Here is a 23865-nt window from a genome sequence, read left to right as displayed (position 1 = left end):
AACTTGAAAAAATTATTATGAACAACTGTCAACCCAACTACCACAAGTTGTTCAAGGTGGGGTTCTAGTCAGGAAATCCAAGGGGAATAGTGAAAATATTGCATAACCTTGGCATTATCCTTGACTCATCTTTCTATTAATCAATGAGCTTTATTAAGCGCTTTGTGCAGAGCACTGTACTAAGTGCTTGAGAGAATACAATACTGTCTCATTCAAACCACATATTCTTCTATCACCTTGCCCCTTCCTACCTTACCCCGCCAGCAACATGCAGTCTCAGATGAGATGCCAAAGTTCCAGGTTGCCAGCAGATCTAAGGTTTTAATTGTTGCTGCGTTCTTCATTCATTCATTCAATCGTATTTATTGAGTGCTTACTGTTTGCAGAGAACTGTACTAATTCTTATTGTAAAATTATAATTCAAGGCCAGTATCTGATCTAGTCAATCTTTTTTTGGCTGCTATTACTTTGTATTTAATATCTATTCACAATACCCTCCTTGAGAAACCATGGCAACTCTGTAATTTGCTTCCAAGTCAAAAGCTCTGGTCCAGGCACTAAATGGAAAAAGGTAAAAGCTGGGATCCCAACCCATATTAATGATGAACACTGTGAGCAGGAAGAGGGACTGGGGAAGGAGGGAGAAAGGAAATCTCTACAACCAGAAAAATGAATACTCAGGGATATTTGAAAATAACACACAACCATTTCTGTTTTGTTCCAAATTCAGAAAAAACACATTGATTCCTTTTGGACCTCTCCATTCTTCTGTAAATCCTGCATCGCTTATCCAACCAGTTGTCTGAATTCTCCTAACCCCTTGTGAACTTCCATATTAATCCCATGACAAAGGACGGTCCATAAGGCCAGAAGAGGAAATCATCATTTTTAAAGGCTATTAATGAACCAGTAATAGTAGTACTACATTGACAAACCCAATTTTTAAATGTTTATAATGGTATAGTGGATTTGTTTCAAAGTATTCCCAAGATCCTGCCCTCAACTCTTAACTTTCATTTACGGATCTCAAAAATGTTTTCCAGTCTCTCTAACTACGTACTGAAACAGAACATGCAAGGTGACCTAAGCATTGTGCTTCCAGAAAGAAGATGAGATTTAGAGGTGTTAGTAATCCAACCCGAATCCAATAGCTTTGCAGATGCTAGTTAATTTGGCACAGAGGATGAATTTCAGCAAATTAAGGATGAGCTGAAAAACAAATAAATGGTCACACAGTTTTAAAAAAAAAAATCAATGAAATCAACAGCCAATGTTATGTATTTCTCTGGTTCTTCAGTAAATACAAGCAAGCATAGATTATCCTTGCAACTGACATTTTACCTCCGAGTTAGAAGTACAAAACATCATGCCAGGTTTGCAGCTCATCTGAAAGACTCAGTAATATGATAAATCTCCTAAATCTGTTATTATCAACTAAATATATTCCCTTCTTCTTAGCTAGTGCTTGAAATTGATCGGCTCAGTTCTGAATATTCAAACATGCTGCCAAAACTTCTGTGTGTACAGCAGTTATATGAAATGGCAAAGAATTATGCCCACAATACATTAATTCTCCATCGACTTCACATGATTTTATAACATGCCTGTATTCAGCCAATGCCTTGTAAAAGCAGCTCAAGAGATCCTAAAAGTTGACACAACTTTTTCAGACTTCCCGGATGCACCTCACACCTGACCCATTACTTCCCGTGAAACAGCAACTCCCGAACAACTATGCAGCTGTTATGACAGTTATTATATCAACATCGAGACAAATTTTTCAGAGTTCAAACACTTCATATAAAATAACAGTAATAATTGTGGTATTCGTCCCATGCTTACTAAGTGCCTGCACTGTACTAAGCGCTGAGATAGATACAAGGTAATCAGGTTGGACACAGTCCCTGTCTCACTCAGGGCTCACAGTCTTAATCGCTATTTTACAGATGAGGTAACTGAGGCACAGAGAAGTTAAGTGACTTGCCTAAGGTCACGCAGAAGACAAGTGGCAGAGCCAGGACTAGAACCCAGGTCCTTCTGACTCCAGTGCGCAGGCTCTATCCACTGCGCCATACTGCTTCTCTATTATATGTTCTCACAGTAGAATGATGACACATCATAACTCAACTCTGAGAATCTGTATTAAAAAGACAGACTTTGAATGAGTCAATAAGTGTATAAGCTTCTTCCACTGGGATGGTCATCAGCCAAGCTCAGGTAATGAATAACCCTGATTCACGTAAGGGAATTCTACTTAGTCACTGAGATGTTTCACTGAGACTTGTACTGACAGGTGGAGAACACGGGTAATCTTATTCTGCACAAACACGGAGATGGTTTTTCTAAACTGACATTGTTGATCAAAATGAGTCACTATATTAGAGAAATTTCAAAAAATTCAAAAGTTACTTCATTCCTAAACTGTCAGGGACACCCTTTGAGACGGTAGCTATTTAAAGAGGTTGGTCCTTACATCTCTTACTTTGTTCATGGAATTAAGCCTTGCCCTATGTATTGTCAAAGAATCCATCAGGCCTCGTACGGATTCATTGAGTGAGGCTTATTTTTCAATTTAGTCACTTGTACCACAATTCAAAGAGTGATTTCTAATGCTGATTAGGAAAAAAAAGCCTACTAATCATAATTATAAATAAAAATTGAGCTCCTGCCCAGAGATGTGCTGAAATGATTCCAATTGTATGCCATGCTCTTCCCCCTCAGTGCATACATAATTTAAAATAATATATATAAAAACAACATTTTCAACAGTGAGATTCATCCTGCATGCATTTGTGAAGATATCTAAATAACTGCCTGTCCACTGTGTGCATATAAAGGTAGTTCTTGGTCATGCTCATAGAGCACGGTCCCAGAAGGACCTTAGGCAAGTCACTTCACTTCTCTGTGCTTCAATTACCTCATCTGTGAAATGGGGATTAAGACTGTGAGCCCTATGTGGGACAGGGACTGTGTCCAACCTGATAAACTTGTTTCTACCACAGTGCTTAAAATAGTGCTTGATACATAGTAAGTACTTAACAAATTCCATCATTATTATATGTTTACCATGTTACCACTGTTTTAGTAACTGCTTCCTGGAATCCTTATCTTCCCAAGGTTCTGCTGTCCTTTTCCCAATCACCATCAGATTAAAGTGGGTGGTGGCTGTTCAATCTTATTCTTGGTGCTGCGTCAAGACTGCAACAAGGAACCTGGAAGCTGGTATCAGACTCTGATTTTGATCCACTGGGATACTCTTTCAAATCAACTGGCTACAGCCTCATCATCAATCTTTGTCTGAGTCACCTGGGAGCTACTGTGTGCTGATGACCATTCCCTAAAAGCACTCATAAAAGACAACACGCAGATTATGAATCACTTCACAAAAATAAATCACAAAAATAAAGACCAAGGCTATGTATCAGTCTGCATTAATGAACACCAACACCCAGTCATCAGTAACCACTGTACTCAAGCAGCATATTCTCCAGAAGACAAAGTTGATATTCAAAGTACTCTTTAGAAAAAGAACGGACTGAATTTGGTGCCAAGAGGGCCTCAAGATTTATAACCAACGAAAGTCTACAAGGCTGAACTTAGCTGTTTCGGGGGGTTTTGGCTCCTAGACCTGGGCCTACCATAGAAGACACAGCCAGCTTCTCTAGCAGTTCCTTCAGCATCACTTATAAATAGCAAGGCAAGATCACAAAAAATCTTGGACTGTAGTTGCCCCACCAATTCTGAGGCAACGCTCATCACCACAAAGCCTCCCTGGGTAGGACATGTGAGAAGAATTAATTATAGCATGATGTCCAAGCTCTGCTATAAGAACTGAAGTGGGCTAAACCAAATTTACTAGCATAATGGTCCTACTTCTTTTTCATAATTTCTGCCATCCAAGAACAGGAGAGGGTCTAACAACAAGGTAAGTAGAAGAAAAAAATTTTTAAAAAGAAAGAGGAAAGGAGAAAAGAAGGAAAAAAGGTACGAGGACATGGAATTACAACTCCTTCTTGTCATTTATATTGCTATATTGTACTCTCCCAAGGGTGTAGTACAGTGCTCTGCACACAGTAAGTGCTCAAAAAATACAATTGACTGGTACCTACCCAGGAGTTCCCTCAACTCCGAGGCTGAATCTGAGCCTCTCTCTTCCTACCCCAGGTTACACACATCTCCACAAGCCTGTACCCACAGCTCTAGCTCGGAAACAAAACAGCCTGCTGCGGAATGTCCAATATCAACCAATGAAGCACACTCTATTTGTAAGAGACAGGGGAAAAAAAAATCAGTGCTTTCTAAAATGCCCTGCTCTAAAGCCGCGCCTTAATGAATACATGAACATGAGTTTCTTCGCCAGTTACAAAGAACTACACTTGTTTTCCCAGTTGTGCCAGATAAGAAAAGAAGTTCAAAGTATGCCATCATATGCAGCTAATACATTGTTTCCATTTATAATACAGCAATGATGGGGTAAGATTGACATTTAGTCACCAAAGAACCCTAAACTGAAGTCATAATTCAGAAATGTAATTCTCGGTAAAAATAACTGTAATAACCAAAAATGCTCTACAAAAAGTGATATGTACTTTTCCAGCATGTTCACAGCCTACTAAAATATCTTTGTATCTGCATCATGTGTTTTTAAACTATCTTTATAGGAACTACAACAAATGATAGATTATGCATAGTACAAACATGGAGGAGTAATTTGGATTTTAGTTATCTATGGAACAACAATAAATTAATCAGTTGAGAGAAACTCAAAAGAAGTAGAACAGCATGTTGTCAAACTGTTACTGGAGTGTTCTATGCTGCAGAGAACACCTGTGATAAGGAAATGACAGAGGAAAAATAAGAGAGAAATTCAAAAAAAGTAGAACAGCATGTTGTAAAACTGTTACAGGAGTCTGCTATGCTGCAGAGAACACATGTGATAAGGAAATGACAGAGGAAAAATAAGTACCCACAATATTCTACATCAAAAAACAGTTATAAAAATCTAATTACATTTGAATTCTGCAGCTTTTGCCAATTTTTGTCACAACCTAAACATTATGTCCATTCAAATTCTGTCTGAGAATTTCACCTTTTCTCCCTTTAAACAATTTATGGCTTTGAAATACATGAGAATTAAACAAAATAGCCCACAATGGTTCCAATCAGCCATTTTAAGTAGATACGCACGCAAACCGTGGCATTTGCACGGTATGTAATTTTTCTGATCGGCCTAAACGGTTCATTTGAAGTGGGTTGCTCTATTTTATGTGCCTATATCTACATATGTGCCCTAAAATCTTTGCAGAAAGGAAGCAGAGCAACCCAGGAAAATTTTCACAAAACCAAGCTACTGTGTGAGATTTTTCAGGAGTGAAATTTGGGCTTCAAAATGGAAAAATTATCGTAACATAGATCTATTATGACTGTCAATAATATACAATTTTAAAATAGTCTCCCCTTATCCATGTGGAAATTTAACCATGATCCATGAAGAGTTTATTGAGCTATTGCTGATTGGTTGGTCACTCTGCCATCATCCACTGGAATCCCTGGCCCTAAGGCTATCCCTGAGACAAAATTAGGCCACTTGGACGACACCACATCTAGACTGTAAACTTGTGGTGGGCAGAGAATGTTGTCTACAAACCCTGTTGTATTGTACTCTCCCAAGTGTTTAATACAGTGCTCTGCACACAGTAAGCACTCATCAAATATGATTGATTGATCGATTCCGGCTTTGAATTTCAAGGTGATTGGAATACCTGCGACTGCTCAAGAAATTGGCTTAAGCCAAATGGGGCTTTCAGAGACCCCTACTTTAGACCTCAGTTCTATTTTCTCTGTGTTCTTTGTCCTTCTGTCTCAATCCTCATACTTCCCATTCAGCTCTTTGCCCCTTACCAGACCTCCACCCAATTCCTCTTACATTCTTTGGAAAGAAGAACTAGACAGAGGTTCTTTATGCAGAGAACCAAGTCATTACTTCTTTAACTAAAGGCTTACTATATGTCAATTATTGAGTTAGACTCTGGGATAGATGCAAGTTAACAACAATAGTTATTATGGTATTTGTAAGCACTTATGTGTCAAGCATGGTGCTAAACCCTAGGGTAGATATAGAATATAGAATAAAGAGATCTGATCTAGTCCCTGTCTCACTGGGGCTCACAGTCTAAGGTGGAGGGAGAACAGATTTGTGACCCCCATTTTAAGTTAATCAGATGGGACCCAGTGCCTTCACCTATGGACGTTCCCAATCCCTCTCTCTCTTGTGGAGAACTCAAGACTCCACCTATGTTTCTGTTTCCATTGATTTTCTTTCCAGATCATACTAAATCTAAAAGAGCATCAATGAACTGCACTTTCCTGTGGCCTTATTGAACAGTTGCCCTGGGACTGTTCGATAGACATATTGTTGTGTTATACTCTCCCAAGCGCTTAGTACAGTGCTCGGCAAACAGTAAGCGCTCAATAAACACAACTGAATGAGGTGTTGGACCCGAGATGGCACTTCCTGTTCTGCACTTGATTATTAGGTGTGTCAAGCTGGCTTTCCTAAGAAACAGAAGCAGTGCCATTAGAGGGCCAGAACAGACCAGGCCACCCATTCCTGCATTTAGTAATACCTCCTTCTCTCATAATAATAATGATAGCATTTATTAAGTGCTTACTATGTGCAAAGCACTGTTCTAAGTGCTGGGGAGGTTGCAAGGTGATCAGGTTGTCCCACGGGGGGGCTCCCAGTCTTCATCCCCATTTGACAGATGGGGGAACTGAGGCACAGAGAAGTGAGGTGACTTGCCCAAAGTCACACAGCTGACAGTTGGCGGAGCTGAGATTTGAACCCATGACCTCTGACTCCAAAGCCCGGGCTCTTTCCAGTGAGCCACGCTTCCCTTCCCCACAGCACCTGTATATATGTATATATGTTTGTACATATTTATTACTCTATTTATTTTACTTGTACATATCTATTCTATTTATTTTATTTTGTTAGTATGTTTGGTTTTGTTCTCTGTCTTCCCCTTTTAGACTGTGAGCCCACTGTTGGGTAGGGACTGTCTCTATATGTTACCAATTTGTACTTCCCAAGCGCTTAGTACAGTGCTCTGCACATAGTAAGCGCTCAATAAATACGATTGATGATGATGATGATTTAGTTGCCGAGCAGTGCAATAATAATAATAATAATAATAATGATGGCATGTGTTAAGTGCTTACTATGTGCCAAGCACTGTTCTAAGCACTGAGATAGATAGAAAGTAATCAGGTTGTCCCACGTGGGGCTCACAGTCTTCATCCCCATTTTACAGGTGAGGGAACTGAGGCTCAGAGAAGTTAAGTGACTTGCGCCAAGTCCCACAGCAGGCATGAGGCCGAGCCGGGATTCAAACCCATGACCTCTGACTCTGAAGTCCGGGCTCTTTCCACTGAGCCATGCTGCAATAAGATGCCTGGGGGAACTCTGACCTGCTTCTAACATACCCTTAAACTGTGAGCTTCATGTGGGACAAGGGATTGTGTCCCATCTGATTATCCTAGCCTTTAGTACATTGTTTGGCACTTAATACATACAGAAAAAAACACTATAATCATACCATCACCGCCATGCACATTCTACTCTTTCCTCTCCCACTCTTATTAACCTAGCTCTGATCCCTTCCCTGAACTCCTTTACTCCTATAAGCATTAAGGGCTGCTTTCTGGAGAAGTTGTTGCTGAAATGGTCTGAATCCTGAGTAGCTTGCACACACTTTCTCATCAATATAGGCAGGGGTGAAAAGAGTGAGTTTCACAGACTGGGGGCTAAAGGAGAAATACAAAGCCCTTTAAGGGGCTCCAAGGATTGCCGATGGATGCATAACCATAATAAAATGGACCCTTGAAAGTCTCCAGGGCCCTGAGGCAACCATCCAAGCTGCCTAGTGGTAGTTACTGATCAATGTTGATGCAGAGGTAGGAAAGGGAGAGGCTTTGGAGCTAATAAGAGTAACTAAGATCATTCAATCAGTAGTATTTATTGAGTACTTACTGTGTGCAGAGCACTGTACTATGCATCTGGGTGAGTCCAAAAGAGTAAGTAAGCACAGTCCCTAAGTTTCATTTGAGTCACATCCATTTGAATTTGTTACCCAGGGGCATGCAATTTACTTTCAGACTGCTTCATCATCATCTGTAATTAGTGAGCTGATATTGAACAAGAAGCAGCATGGCCTAGTGGACATAGTATGGGCCTGGGCGTCAGAAGGACCTGGGTTCTAATCCCAGCTCTGCCACTTATAATAATAGCAATGGCATTTATTAAGAGTTTACTATGTGCAAAGCACTGTTTTAAATGCTGGGGGGGGGGGGGAGGGATACAAGGTTATCAGGTTGTCCCACGTGGGGCTCAAAGTCTTAATCCCCATTTTCCAGATGAGGTAACTGAGGCACGGAGAAGTTAAGTGACATGCCCAAAGTCACACAGCTGACAAGTGGCGGAGCCAGGATTTGAACACACGACCTCCAACTCCAAAGCCCATGCTCTTTCCACTGAGCCACGCCACTTGTCTGCTGTGGGACTTTGGGCAAATAACTTCTCTGAGCATCACATCTGTAAAATGAGGATTAAGACTGTGAGCCCTATGTGGGTCAGGGGCTGTGGCCACCTGATTAGCTTGCATCTACCCCATGCTTAGTATGGTATATGGCACATTCTAGGCGTTTAAATACCATAACTTTCTGACCCTCCTCGAAAAAAAAAAAGCTAGGAACAATATCCCTGTCATCCCTTCATTGTTCTCTAATATTTTCCTTATGTATTCACTTACCTTCTCTCTGAGCTTTATACCAGAAGTATAAAGAGAGCATAGTAGGGCCACACAGGTTGTTGGAAAGAATGAAAATAGGCCAGACACTAAGGAAGAAAGAGTGAAGGGTACAAAGACAGAGCTAAAGTCAGAGAGAGGGAGAGCAGCTATGGAACCAAGACTAACTGCAGGAGACAGTGTGAAAGCCAGCTAAGGGCTTTAAAGATTCCACAATCGCTACAAATAGTCTTGGCCCAGTAAGTCTTAAAGGATATCAAACTGAGTCAGAAAAGAGTTGGAAATCCACTATTCATTGGATTTATTGTGATAGAAGGAAGGATCACTCAGTAATGACAAACTAACACAGGATATCTTTAAATAATGACCCAGAGTCAATATGAGGAAAGAGACAGAGTGACTAGATGCAGCCAGCAACTGTGGAAACACTTACAGACTAGACATTTTAACAGTTTTTCTTGGATCTGTAGCTCGGTTATTGTTAAGGATTTGTTCTTTTCCATTTACAAAAACAAGAAGCAAATACAAACACTCCAGCAGCCACACAGTAAACAAAACAGGCAATGTGTGAAAGTATGGAGGAGACAGAATGGGTCACCCTGCTGCCAGCCATCTATTTGATTCAATATGAGTACTAAATATATAAATACACAAATCTTAAATAAATAACAACTAATTTGTAATTCAAGAAGCAAGTCAAGGCTTATAGAGGCCTTTTGTTAGATTTTCCGTAAACACTTGGCTGGTGTCTGTAATTAAACAGGTTTATCTGGGTCTATCACACAACTGTAATACAGTTCTGACCAGATTTTTAAAGAGATAATTTACCTAATGGATATCTTTTGATGCATAAAGCACTTTCCAAGTGCATACAGAACATTCCATGTATTTTCTTATGCAACCTCTGATTTTTGAAAACTAAAAACTACCCATATTTACTCATATAATTGCTTAATCTCACTTTTGAGGAGAAAACCCAAGATAATTTTTATAGCACATAATTTTAGGGAGTGATGAACAAGTCTTCGGATTTGTAGGGGGAATGTGAAGGAGCAGAAAGGTCAGAACAAGACAAAGCAAGTGAGAAGAGTTAATTCACTGAGAATGTAGAACCAGGGGAGGTGTGTGACCAGTACAGCATGGGGGAGTGAGGGGAGTTAATTCACTAAACCAGCACTTGGGAGAGTGCAATGAAGTATTCTCCAGCACTCTTATCTTCTTCCTTCTCCCCTTATTGCTAGACTTGATTCCCTGAATCTCCCCTCCCCTTTTTTGAGAGTGCAAAAATTATGCTAAGAAGTGGGGCAATTATACAAGTAAAAGCAGTAATGGGACATCGGATTTGAAAAATTATTCTAAAATGCGAATTTTTTGTGGTATTTGTTAAGCACTTCCTATGTCAAGCACTGTTCTAAGCTCTGGGATAGATATAAACTATATAAAGTCCCTGTCCCACATGGGGCTCACAGTCTAAGTATTCCATTCAATCATATTTATTGAGCGCTTACTGTGTGCACAGCACTGTACTAAGCGCTTGGGAAGTACAAGTCGGCAACATATAGAGACGGTCCCTACCCAACAGCGGGCTCACAGTCTAGAAAGTAGGAGAGAGCAGGATTTAATCCCCCATTTTACAGTTAAGGAAACTGAGGCATAAATAAATTAAGTGGCTTGCCCAAGGCCACACAGCAAGCAATTGGCAGTCAGGATTAGAACCCAGGTCCTCTGACTCTTAGGCCCCTGCTCTTTCCACTAGACCATGCTGCTTCTCTTTATAAATCAATCATATTTATTGAGCGCTTACTGTGTGCAGAGCACTGTACTAAGCGCTTGGGAAGTACAAGTTGGCAACATATAGAGACAGTCCCTACCCCAACAGTGGGCTCATTAGTGATATTCATTGAGCATTTATTATGTGCCAAGCACAATACTAAGCACTGGGGCAGATACAGTTAGGATGATCAGGCAGGACAATAGGGGCTCACAATCTAGGAGGAAGTGAAAGTAGTTATTTAATCCCCATTTTGCAGAAGAACCAGGCAGATAAGTGACATACCTAAAATCAGGCAGCAGACAAGTGGCAGTCAGGAGTAGAGCCTAGTGTGTGTTCTATCTGCTAGGCCGTGCAAATGTGGTGTTTGTTGAGTGCTAACTATGGGCCAAGCACTGAGGTAGGTGCAAAGTCATGCAGGCCTTATCCCACAGGAGACTCGGTGACTAAAGATCATTCTACTTATTCATTCATTCCGTCGTATTTATTGAGCGTTTACTGGGTGCAGAGTACTGTACTAGTATTCTTATGCTAGATTTGGAGTGACTAACTTCATATTTTCTCCCACTGAATGGAAAACTTGCCCTCTAGACTATCCTAAAAATGTTATGTCTAAACAGCCTGTAATGAAAACTCTGACAAATAGAGAAAGAATAGGTTAAACTCATACCCACAATGCTCTCTGCATTTCCGACTGATAGCTCTGAACTCCTTAATGGCATGTCCTAGAAAAAGTTCTTGGGGAAAATTAAAAATAAAATAAAACCTGTGTCCCATAAAAGTTAATTAGAAATTATTCTGATAAGTGCAGAGAATTTTTTCGCAGCTGCATCAATTACCTTCTCTTGGGAAAAAAACAGTGAATAAAATCTAGAAAGAATCTGAGTGTTTGATGAATTGATCCATAGCATCAATCATCCTTGCACCCAATGTTGAGAGAGCTTATTCATCAATCAATCAATCAATCACTGGGCGTAGAGCACTCAGCTAAGCACTTGGGAGAGTACAACATAAAGTGGAAGACATTCCCTGCCCAAAAAGACCATACAGTCTAGAGGAGTGTATAAGTATTTCAAGTTTAGTGTGCATTAGTATTTTTATTGAATATACTGGTAAAAGGCTACACTGCAGTGATGAAACGAGCCCTCCCTCCCACTTATTTAGAACAAAGCCCACATTTTCATATAAATTAGGTGGCAATTAACAGATGGGGTGAGAAATCTACAAAGCAAAATAGTATCTCACACATTCCTGCCCTGAGGAATATACAAATACACGATCCCTCAATTTATCTCCCTATGTAAGATCATTAAAGTGCAATCAAAAACAAGAAAACCATTTTGTTTTTCAACTGGAGACCCCCCTGAGAGTCTCAGGAGTCCAAATGAAAAGCCAGGGAAATTGAATCGGCATTTCCTTCAACTGCTTTTCAACAAGAGCTCTGAGAACACTTTCTCAACTTGGAATAACAGGTGAAACAATACTTTTTCCAATCAAACACCCCACACTAACCAAGGACCTGTCAGAGGCCGGAATTAAGGTCGCATCTCCAAGAGCCCTCCCCCAATTAAGCCCTCTTTTCCCTGGGCTTCCTCTCCCTTTTGTGTCATCTATGCCCTTGGGGCTGTGACCTTTGGGCATTTGATATTTGCCCCAGCCTCAGCCCCTCAGAACTTATGAACATAACTATTTATATATCATAAATTACTTATATTAATGTCTGTCTCCCCCTCTAGGCTGTAAGCTCATTATGGGCAGGGAACATGTCTACCAACTATGTTGTATTGTAATCTCCCAAGTGATTAGTTCAGTGCTCTGCACACAGTAAGCACTCAATAAATAAACCCAGTGTGGGCAGGGATTGGCTCTCTGTTGCTGAACTGTACTTTCCAAGCACTTAGTACAGGGCTCTGCACACAGTAAGTGCTCAATATATACAATTGAATGAATGAATGAATACCACTGATGATGATGACTCTAGCAAAGGGTGCATAGAGAAATGCGAGGTGTTAGTACACCCCGCCTTACCCAGCCATCAGAAACTAAAAACTACAAAGTCAGAAGCTTGAATGGATCGAGGAGCAGACAAAGCAAGTGTCCGGCTAAACTCAGTGCTTTACACATAGTGAGCGCTTAATAAATGCCATCATTATTATTATCTCCTGACGCAGTCTGAGAAACCTCTGGGGGAAAATATTGCAAGTAGGTGGTCCTCATGAATTACACTAGTGCAGTGAAAGTGTGATATGCATGTGCTAGTTTGGTCTTTCTTTTGAAGTCAACTCTTGCCAGGAGTCGAAAAAGGCAGCATTTATATCCTCTACCAATTTGGAAGCTCAAAAACAGGAAGGAATGAAACTGAACTTCCACGTGGCACTGCATGTTGCCATTTCAAAAACACACCCCTCCCAATCCTAGGCTGGCAGCCAATCTCTTTTGACAACGGTACTTAGTGAAAGGAACATATCTTAAAAATCCCATGGCATGCTTAAAAAAGGATCATACTGACCCTGACGCTAAAGCAGCATCTAACTTGTCCAGGAAACCCTTAGTGGGAGAAGTAGTAGTCGTAGTAATTGAGCATCCACTGGGTCCACTGTACTAGGTGCTTTGGGAGTTCAGAAAAATGGAGTGACATGTTCCCTGACCACAAGGAGTTTACACTGAGGAGAATGAGTTAGGTCATTGGCAGATAATGTTCTGCTGATGAGAGAGGCTTTTTGTGACAGCTAATAATAACTCAATAATGTTTACTGAACACTTTCTATAGGCAGACCACTGTACTAAGCACTTTGGGAGAGTACATTAGAGTTGGTAGACATGATCTGTGCTCTCGAGGATGTCCTCTCTACTCATATTTATTCACCCGTATTTTTTCCTATCCCCTTCTTCCCCCTCCACACCCGCCAACCTTCTCTCCCAATTCTTCCTAGCTGGGGCCCTACACTATCAGAGCAGTGAAAATGATACTTCTTGGTGGCTTAAAAATGATGATAGAAGTTTCTGGTAAAACTTCGAGATCAAGCGTTTTGTAAAGAAAAGATGTCTGTGGGATCCAAGTAGAGCTCCGACTTCGATTTAAGGGACCCTTTCATTGGTTCCGCTTTGTTCTAGATTTGATCTCTTTCAAGGACACCCTGTACTGGAACCTCGTGTGGTTAAGGGCCAGCAGGTTACCCGGGCAAAACAGGTATGGAGCATTAGGGGGAGGAAATCTTTCTTTCCGTTAATCAAAAGGATAAAGGCGATTAAGCTGGAATTGTTCTCAATGACCTATATAATTTCATCAGCACTCCTGTGGCTATTGGTCGAGGGCAGCTAGCTTCCTAATAAGATGAATTTGGTAGCACAGCAATTCCAGGCGAAGGCCAAAGAGTCGAGCCAATCACTTGGGGAAATGGAAAAATTATTTGGGGCCGATTGCTCCACGGACTTTGTTCTTGCCCCCTCCTCTTGGAGAGCCTAGTTTCCCTCCTTTCCCTGAATATCTTCTCAGGACAGATCCAGCAAGGGATGGTGACTGGATCTGTTTGGAAGAAGCTGGCCTGGAAATAGGCTTAATCATCATTCACGTTCACACAGCTCCCTGAGTTAAAAGCGAAACAGTTTCCACCTCTGGCTGAAAGCCGCAGACCTTAGCAAACCAACAGGGCAGGACAGTCACTTTACCCGCCCAACGGGAGAGTGGAACGGCCTCAGCTAACCGGGAACAAAACGTTCATTCAATTGGTAGAGAAGCGGCATGGCTTAGATAGAGCACAGTCCTGAGAGTCAGAAGGTCATGGGTTCTAATCCTGACTCCACCAATTGCCTGCTGTGTGACCTGAAGTCACTTCACTTCTCTGAGCCTCAGTTCCCTGATCTGTCAAATGAGGATTGAGACTGTGAGCTCAACCTGGGATAGGGACTGTGTCCAACCCAATTTGCTTGTCTACGCCTCAGCGCTTAGTACAGTGCCTGGCACATAGTAAGTGCTTAACAAATACAATTATTACTATGGGTAAAGGTATCTCGAGAAAGTTTGACCCTTTTCCATCAGCCCGTGCAATCAGGTCAGGGTTACAGACCCCATAAATGGCTCCTCCCTTCATGCCTGGGGCAGGGCGGTTTAATGGAAAGAGCATGGGCTTAGGAGTCAGAGGTCGTGGGTTCTAATCCTGCTCTGCCACTTATCAGCTGTGTGACTCCGGGCACGTCACTTAACTTCTCCATGCCTCAATTACCTCATAGGTAAAATGGAGATTAAGACTGTGAGCCCCACGTGGGACAACCTGATAACCTTTTATCTACCCTAACGCTTAGAACAGTGCTTGCCGCATAGTAAGTGCTTAACAAATACCATCATCACTATTATAAAAATCTCCCGGTCCTCCGACCCCAGGGGGCGGTTGGAAGGCAAGGATCGCCCCCCTCACCCCGCGTTATTCCCAGCTCCTGCCCGGTTCCTTTGTTCTTTTCCCACTTGCTGAGAAGCAGCATGGCCTAGTGGCTAGAGCACGGGCCTGGAATTCAGGATGTCATGGATTCTAATCCCGCCTCTGCCACTTGCCAGCTGTGTGACTTTGAGCAAGTCACTTAACTACTCTGATCCTCAGTTACCTCATCTGTAAAATGGGGATGAAGACTGTGAGCCCCCCGTGGGACAACCTGATCTCCTTGTAAACCCCCCCACCCCCAGTGATTAGAATAGTGTCTCCCCCTTTTAGACTGTGAGCCCACTGTTGGGTAGGGACTGTCTCTATATGTTGCCAATTTGTACTTCCCAAGCGCTTAGTACAGTGCTCTGCACATAGTAAGCGCTCAATAAATACGATTGATGATGATGATGCTTTGCACATAATAAGCACTTAATAAATGCTATTATTATTATTACCCCAGCATTTAGAACAGTGCTTGGCAAGTTTTAGACTGTGAGCCCACTGTTGGGTAGGGACTGTCTCTATATGTTGCCAACTTGTACTTCCTAAGTGCTTAGTACAGTGCTCTGCACACAGTAAGCGCTCAATAAATATGACTGATTGATTGATTAGTCAGGCTTAACAAATACCATGATGATGATGTTGTCCCTTGGCCAAGCAGGGTGAGGCGGGGCGGCTAGCACGTGGGGTTTCCGGAGCAGACAGAAGTGGGGGCCTAGCGGGCTGTGCCCGCCCCGGGAGGGAGCCCAGGTGGGCCGGGCTTGGGAGTCAGAGGTCGTGGGTTCGAATCCCGCCTCCGACACTTGTCGGCTGTGTGACTTTGGGCAACTCACTTCACTTCTCTGGGCCTCAGAGTCAAATGGGGATGAAGACTGTGAGCCCCACGTGGAACAATCTGATGACCCTGTATTCCCCCCAGCGCTTAGAACAGTGCTTGGCACATAGTAAGCTCTTAAATACCATCATCATCATTGTGCATATGGCTTTAATTCTATTTGTTCTGACGATTTTGACACCTGCCTACATAATAATAATAATAATTATGGCATTTGTTAAGCGCTTACTATGTGTCAAGCATTGTTCTAAGCGCTGGGGGGGATACAAGGTGGTGACGTCCCACGTGGGGCTCCCAGTCTTAATCCTCATTTTACAGATGAGGTAACTGAGGCTCAGAGAAGTTAAGTGACTTGCCCAGGGTCACAAAGGAGATATGTGGGGGGGCCGGGATTAGAACCCATGACCTCTGACTCCCAAGCCCGGGCTCTTTCCACTGAGCCACGCTGCTACTTATGTTTTGTTTTGTTGTCTGTCTCCCCGCCTTCTAGACTGTGAGCCCACTGTTGGGTAGGGACCGTCTCTACATGTTGCCGACTTGTACTTCCCAAGCGCTTAGTACAGTGCTCTGCACACAGTAAGCGCTCAATAAATACGATTGAATGAATGAATGAATGAGCCCGTTGTTGGGTAGGGACCGTCTCTATATGTTACCGACTTGTACTTCCCAAGCGCTTAGTACAGTGCTCTGCACACAGTAAGCGCTCAATAAATACGACTGAATGAATGAGCCCGTTGTTGGGTAGGGACCGTCTCTATATGTTACCGACTTGTACTTCCCAAGCGCTTAGTACAGTGCTCTGCACACAGTAAGCGCTCAATAAATACGACTGAATGAATGAGCCCGTTGTTGGGTAGGGACCGTCTCTATATGTTGCCGACTTGTACTTCCCAAGCGCTTAGTACAGTGCTCTGCACACAGTAAGCGCTCAATAAATACGATTGATTGAATGAATGAGCCCGTTGTTGGGTAGGGACCGTCTCTATATGTTGCCGACTTGTGTGTGTGTGTGTGTATAGATAGATAGATAGATATGTATCTACATATATACATCATCATCATCAATCGTATTTATTGAGCGCTTACTGTGTGCAGAGCACTGTACTAAGCGCTTGGGAAGTCCAAGTTGGCAACATCTAGAGACAGTCCCTACCCAACAGTGGGCTCACAGTCTAAAAGGGGGAGACAGAGAACAAAACCAAACATACTAACAAAATAAAATAAATAGAATAGATATGTACAAGTAAAATAAATAAATAGAGTACATATACATATATACACACACAAGTCGGCAACATATAGAGATATGTAGAGGTATATAGAGATATACATATATATATAATGGCATTTATTAAGCGCTTACTATGTGCAAAGCACTGTTCTAAGCGCTGGGGAGGTTACATGGTGATCAGGCCGCCCCACGGTGGGGGCTCCCGGTCTTAATCCCCATTTCACAGACGAAGTAACTGAGGCCCAGAGAAGTCGAGTGACTCGCCCCAAGTCGCACGGCTGACAATTGGCGGCGCCGGGATTTGAACCCATGCCCTCTGACTCCAAAGGCCGTGCTCCTTCCGTGGGGCCACGCTGCTCCCAAGCGCTTAGTGCAGTGCTCTGCACATAGTAAGCGCTCAATCAATCCGACGGAGTGAATGAATCATCATCGTACCTGGCTGGGCAGGGAGGGGGGCGTCCAACCAGCTGGGCCGGGTTTCGGCGGTGGCTTGGCGGGTCCCCGGGCGGAGGAGGAGGAGGAGTCCGGGTGGGCACAGAGAGGGCACAGAGGGGGCACCGACCCCCCAGCCCCTCTGCTGGGGGGGGAGGAAGGGGAGGAGGAGGAGGAGGAGGCCGTGGCCGTGTTCCGCCCCGGCTGTCCCGCCCCCGGCCCGGGGAGGCCGAGCGGGCGGAGCTCCAGTAACCTGTCCAGCCGGCTCGGAGACAGGCGGGCCGGAGTAGGTGTCTCTAGGCCTCTGCACCGCCTCCCAAACTTCCCGCCCGCTTCCCGACACCTCCCCCAACTTCCCGGCCGCTCCCGGGGTTTCCCGGCACCTCCCCACCTCGTCCCTAACTTCCCGGCCGCTCCCGCAGTTTCCCGACACCTCCCCGCCTCTCCCCTAACTTCCCAGACGCTCCCGCAACCTTCCGCCACCTCCCCGCCTCTTCCCTAAAGCTCCCGCAGCCTCCCTCCACTTCCCTATCATCCCGGCCATTCCCGCAGCCTCCTGCCACTTCCCTAACTTCCCGGCCACTCCCGCAGCCTCCCGCCTCTCCCCTAACTTCCCGGCCACTCCCCGCCTCTCCCCTAACTTCCCGGCCGCTCCCGCAGCTTCCCGCCAACTCCCCGCCTCTCCCCTAACTTCCCGGACGCTCCCGCAACCTTCCGCCACCTCCCCGCCTCTCCCCTAAGGCACCCGCAGCCTCCCGCCACTTCCCTATCATCCCGGCCATTCCCGCAGCCTCCCGCCACTTCCCTATCATCCCGGCCATTCCCGCAGCCTCCCGCCACTGCCCTATCATCCCGGCCATTCCCGCAGCCTCCCGCCACTTCCCTAACTTCCCGGCCACTCCCCGCCTCTCCCCTAACTTCCCGGACGCTCCCGCAGCTTCCCGCCAACTCTCCGCCTCTCCCCTAACTTCCCGGACGCTCCCGCAGCTTCCCGCCAACTCTCCGCCTCTCCCCTAACTTCCCGGACGCTCCCGCAACCTTCCGCCACTTCCCCGCCTCCCCCCTAACTTCCCGGACGCTCCCGCAACCTTCCACCACTTCCCCGCTGCTCCCCTAACTTCCCGGACGCTCCTGCAATTTCCCTCCTCTTCCCTAACGCTCCCGCAGCCTCCCGCCACTTCCCAAATTTCCCGGCCACTCCCGCTGCCTCCCGCCACTTCCCTAACTTCGCGGACAGTCCCGCAGCCTCCCGCCTCTTCCACAACTTCCCGGCCACTCCCGTCACCTCCCCCCCGTCACCCCTAACGCTCCCCTCCGCTCCCCTGATTTCCCGGCCGCTCCCACAGCCTCCTCGGGAAGGCGGCGTGGCTGGGGATAATAATGATAACGATGGTTCTCGTTCAGCGCTTACTGTATGTCAAACACCTGTTCTAAGCGCTGGGGTGGATGCCAGTCAAATGAGGTTGGACACAGGCCCACGTGGGGCTCACACTCTTATCCCCATTTTACAGATGAATAATAATAATAAATGATGGCATTTATTAAGTGCTTACTATGTGCAAAGTACTGTTCTAAGCGCTGGGGAGGTAACAAGGTGATCAGGTTGTCCCACGGGGGGGCTCGCAGTCTTAATCCCCATTTTACAGCTGAGGTAACAGGCACAGAGAAGCTAAGTGACTTGCCCAAAGTCAGCTGACAATTGGCGGAGCTGGGATTTGAACCCATGACCTCTGACTCCAAAGCCCAGGCTCTTTCCACTGAGCCACACTGCTTCCCACTGTACTAGTTGCTTTAACCCCACATCTGCATTTCAGAGAGCCCAACATATCCCCAGACTACTAAAGTTTTCCCCAAGAAAGCCAAGCCAAACCAATTTTTACATGCCATTGGTTGGGTTGGAAGAAATCTACCTGAAAAACCTGTTGGGTTTTTGTTTTGTTTTTAATTCATTCAAAATTGCATCCTACCAACCTACAGACCCATGACTTCATGGCAGAAGACCTGATAAAAGGTATTTACTGAGCACGGAGCACTGTGCTAGGCGCTTGGGAGAGTACAAAACAACAGATTTAGTAGATATGACCTATGACCCCAAGGAGCTTACCGTTTAAAGGACAAATCTGTAGAATGGCCTTGTAAATTACTGAAACTAAGATCTGAATTTTAAATGGCCTCAAATCCAGGCATGGTGTGTTGTCTACGAGTTATACCCTAGCAAGAAACTGGAGTCCATGAAAAAAAAATCACTGAATCTCACCTCGAAGTAACTGAGGCCCAGAGAAGTTAAGTGACTTGCCCAAGGTCGGAGCCGGGATTAGAATCCAGCATCTTCTGACTCCCAGCTTTCCAGCCAATTTATGCATGAGCTAAAAACAAAAGTTCCGGGGGGAACTAATGAAATTTAGAGGCAAGAGTGGACTTTATGGAGCAAGGGGGCCACATCTGGGCTGCAACATGTTCTTCAAGGCAGATAAAATAGGAATTCCTAGTAAGAAATGAGCAATTCATATTTGTATTCTTAATAGTAGTCCTCCGCAAACCGACAGAGGTAATACTGTTGTGGGCAGGGATTGTGTGTATTTGTTGCTGAATTGCATTTTCCAAGCGCTTAGTACAGTGCTCTGCACATAGTAAGCGCTCAGTAAATGCGATTGAATGAGGATTTAGCCGCGCTAGGGTGTGACTTTTTATGAGTGTAGGTGTGGCTTTACAGCCTAGTCTCTCTGTCACTATGATTACAAGTTTGGGCCGGTCTGACAGCTGCCTTATAACTTCTGTTCAAAGGTTTTGTCATAGAATCCCAATATGCAGGCTCTCCGCCTTCCTGCATCCTGGCCCACTCTTTAAATGAGCTCGAACTGCGTCATGCTGCTCCAGTTGGCCCCGCTGCCCACATTGGACCAAACTCTGTTGTGAATTCCTTGGCCGAAACAAAGCCTCATTATTTTCAGATCTATGCCTTAATATCTGACCTGCCCACTCACAGCACCTCACTTCTGCCAAAACAACACGGCTGCCTTGGTACCCCGCCATCCTGGTCCTCGCATGCCAGCCCAGAAGCATTGAGTTTGCCATCTTGGCTTGGAAACCTGGGAGGGGGTGGCACTTCTTTCACTTAACTTCTCTGTGCCTCAGTTCCCTCATCTGTAAAATGGGGATTAAGACTGTGATCCCTATATGGGACAACCTGATTACCTTGTATCCCCCCAGTGCTTAGAACAGTGCTTGGCACATAGTAAGCGCTTAACAAAAGCCATCATTATTATTATTATTATTCAGCACTTACTATTAGTCTGTTCTACCTTTTGCAGTAGTATGGAGCACAGTGTGGAATTATCCATTTACTGATTTTAGCCCTTGCCATTCAAGTGTGCATTGCTGAGACACCGCTGATTAAGGAGGTGGTTTAGACTGTGAGCCCACTGTTGGGTAGGGACTGTCTCTATATGTTGCCAATTTGTACTTCCCAAGCGCTTAGTACAGTACTCTGCACATAGTAAGCGCTCAATAAATACGATTGATGATGAAGGAGGGGAAAAGGGTGTCCTATTAGCCTGAGGTGTATGTGACAAATGAGAAATCAAGCAACCAATGGTTTTTATTGAGTGCTTACCTTGTTCAGAGCAATATATGAATTGCTTAAGAGAGTAAAATACAGTAATTGGTAGACATGCTCCCTGCCAACAAAGAGCTCTGTAACCCAGAGGAGGTGTTTACAGTTTAGAGGAGAGTCTACAGATTAGAGTTTTCTAGAATTAGAGATGCAAAATAATATGGATATCTACCAAGCTTAATATTGGAGTTTGGGTGTGGCACACTGGGGTTCCATTAACCTTCTCCCATTACCAGAAAAAAGAGCTCTTAGACTCCTGAAGGATTCTCCAGAGTCCCAGCCCCAGCAGGCTTTTCTCTTCTATCAATCAATCATATTTATTGAGCGCTTACTGTGTGCAGAGCACTGTACTAAGCGCTTCTAGGAGCAGTGCAAGTTACTGGTGTCTGTTCCACGAGCACCAGCAATCCCTCACCCTGAAATCAATGCCACCCTCACCTTAACTTTCCACCTTCGTATTCATACAGTGCCTCCAGAGACTGCACCTGAGTCTCAAAGACAAAGCGCCCTGCTTAGATTTTACCTAGTTTCAATATTAATGTACACATATGTGGCATTTCTTGGTCATGGTAACAACACAAAATGAAACTTTAGTTAGAATAGTCTACGGTCTATACCTAACCAATATTGTCTCTAAAAGAGTTTCTTTCACCATGTTTCTCAGAGTCAGTCAATCAATCGTATTTGTTGAGCTCTTTCTACGTGCAGAGCATTGTATTAAGCACTTGGAAGAGGTCAGTATAACAGAGTTAATAGATACTTTCCCTGTCCACAAGAGCTTACAGTTTGGAGGCCAGAAATTTATGTCTTGGGGCAGAGGGTGTCTCTCTAGGAAGTCTAAATCTGCAGTTGGCAGCATAACTGGCCATGTCCAGTGAGGCAGGGCAGCATTCTGGTTATTCCCTCTAGACTGTAAGCTCCTCGTGAGCAGGGAACACATTTACCAGCTCAGTTGTAGTGTACTCTCTCAAACACTTCGTGCAATGCCCTGCACACAGTAAGCACTCAGTGAATATGATTGATTCATTAATTGATGAATTTCTGGTCTTCTGTCACAGGGAAACCTAAGAAGGCTCAGACTCGCAGGCCAAAGCCCTAATTACTTCATTTTTATGATTCATTTTTGCCTCTTTATCCTCCAACCTAGCACACTCCCCTTAGTTCTGATTGGTCCAGGCCAATGCCAGTGTCTCTTTCTTCTGCTAATTGCCATAACCTGGGAGCGTCCTGCCTAGGTTAATGCTATTGGCTTTTAAACTCTGTTTTCCCAGGAGTATGCTGGATCCCGAGTATTGTGTCCTAAAAACCTATTTAAGGTACTTCCCTTTACTCTAATGTGGATTTCCCTGTCTCTCTGACCTGGATGTGGATCCTGTCTTATACACATTTTTCTACACCTGCTATCTCCACTTCCTTTCCTCCAGTTCTCTCCTTGGCCCCTTCCAATCTGGCTTCTGTCCCCTTCACTTCGCAGAAACTGCCCTCTCAAAGGTCACCAGTAATCCCCCCCTTGCCAAATCCAGTGGCCTCTAATCCATCCTAATCCTCCTCTCAGCTGCCTTTGACACTGCTGACCACCCCCTTCTCCTGGAAATATTATCCAATCTTGGCTTCACTGACACTGCCCTCTCCTGGTTCTCCTTCAATCTCTTTGGGTGTTCATTCTCAGCCTTTTTCAGGGGCTTCTCCTCCGTCTCTCACCCCCTAACTGTGGAAGTTCCTCAAGGCTCCGTTCTAGGGCCCCTTCTATTCTCCATCTCCATCCACTCCCTTGAAGAACCCATTCACTCCCATGGATTCAACTAACATCTCTATACAGATGCTTCCCAAACCTACATCTCCAGGTCTGATCTCTCTCCTTCTCTGCAGTTTTGTGTTTCCTTCTGCCTTGAAGTCATCTCTACTTGGATGTCCTGTTGACACCTCAAATTTAACATATCCAAAACAGAACTCCTTATCTTCCCGCTAAAATCCTGTCCTCCCTGACTTTCCCATGACCGTAAACAGAACCGGCACCCTCCCTGTCTCACAGACCTGTAATCTTGGTGTTATCCTCCACTCATCTCTCTCATTCAATCACATATTCAATCTGTCACCAAATCCTGTTGGATCAACCTTCATGACATCCCCTAAATCCTCCCTTTCTTCCCCATCTAAATTACTATCATGTTAATCCAAGCACTTATCCTATCCCGCCTTGATTACTGCATCAGCTTTCTTATTGACTTCCTGCTTCCTCTTTCCTCTCCCAACTCCAGTCCACACTTAACTCTGTTGCCTGGATCATTTTTCTACAAAAATGCTCAGTCCATGTTTCCCCACTCCTCAAAAACCTCCAGTGGTTGCCCATCCACCTCTGCATCAAACAGAAGCTCCTTACAATAGGCTTTAAAGCACTCAACCACTTTGCGCTTTCCTTCCTTGCCTGGCTGATTTCCTATTGCAACCCAGCCTGCACACTTTGCTCCTCTAATGCCAACCTACGCAGTGTACCATGCTGTTGTCTCTATCCCTCACCCACATCCTGCCTGTGGCCTGGAATGCCTTCCCTTTTCATATCTGACTGACAATCACTCTCCCGTGCTTCAAAACCTTATTAAAAGTACATCTCCTCTAAGAGGTCTTCCTTGATTAAGCCTCATTTACTCTTCTCCCACCCGCTTCCAAGTCACTCTTGCACTTGGATTTGCACCCTTTATTCGCCCCTCCCACAGCAGTCATGTACATATCTAATTTATTTATTCATCATCATCATCAA

At 44.4% G+C, this 23865-nt stretch overlaps 1 protein-coding gene across 1 annotated transcript in view; it reads right to left on the bottom strand.

Annotated features, from left to right (window-relative positions):
* Positions 1–17556, bottom strand: part of FAM160A1 (family with sequence similarity 160 member A1) — a 185741-nt gene extending 168185 nt beyond the window's left edge. Inside the window, exon 1 of the mRNA XM_038755011.1 lies at positions 17498–17556. The gene's annotated coding sequence lies outside the window, so the exon portion shown is untranslated. The remainder of the gene's footprint in view (positions 1–17497) is intronic.
* Positions 17557–23865: the final 6309 nt, after the last annotated feature.

The sequence above is a fragment of the Tachyglossus aculeatus genome, chromosome 12, assembly GCF_015852505.1.
Source record: "Tachyglossus aculeatus isolate mTacAcu1 chromosome 12, mTacAcu1.pri, whole genome shotgun sequence".
Classification (NCBI taxonomy): domain Eukaryota; kingdom Metazoa; phylum Chordata; class Mammalia; order Monotremata; family Tachyglossidae; genus Tachyglossus; species Tachyglossus aculeatus.
This window is presented reverse-complemented; position numbering and strand designations above follow the sequence as displayed.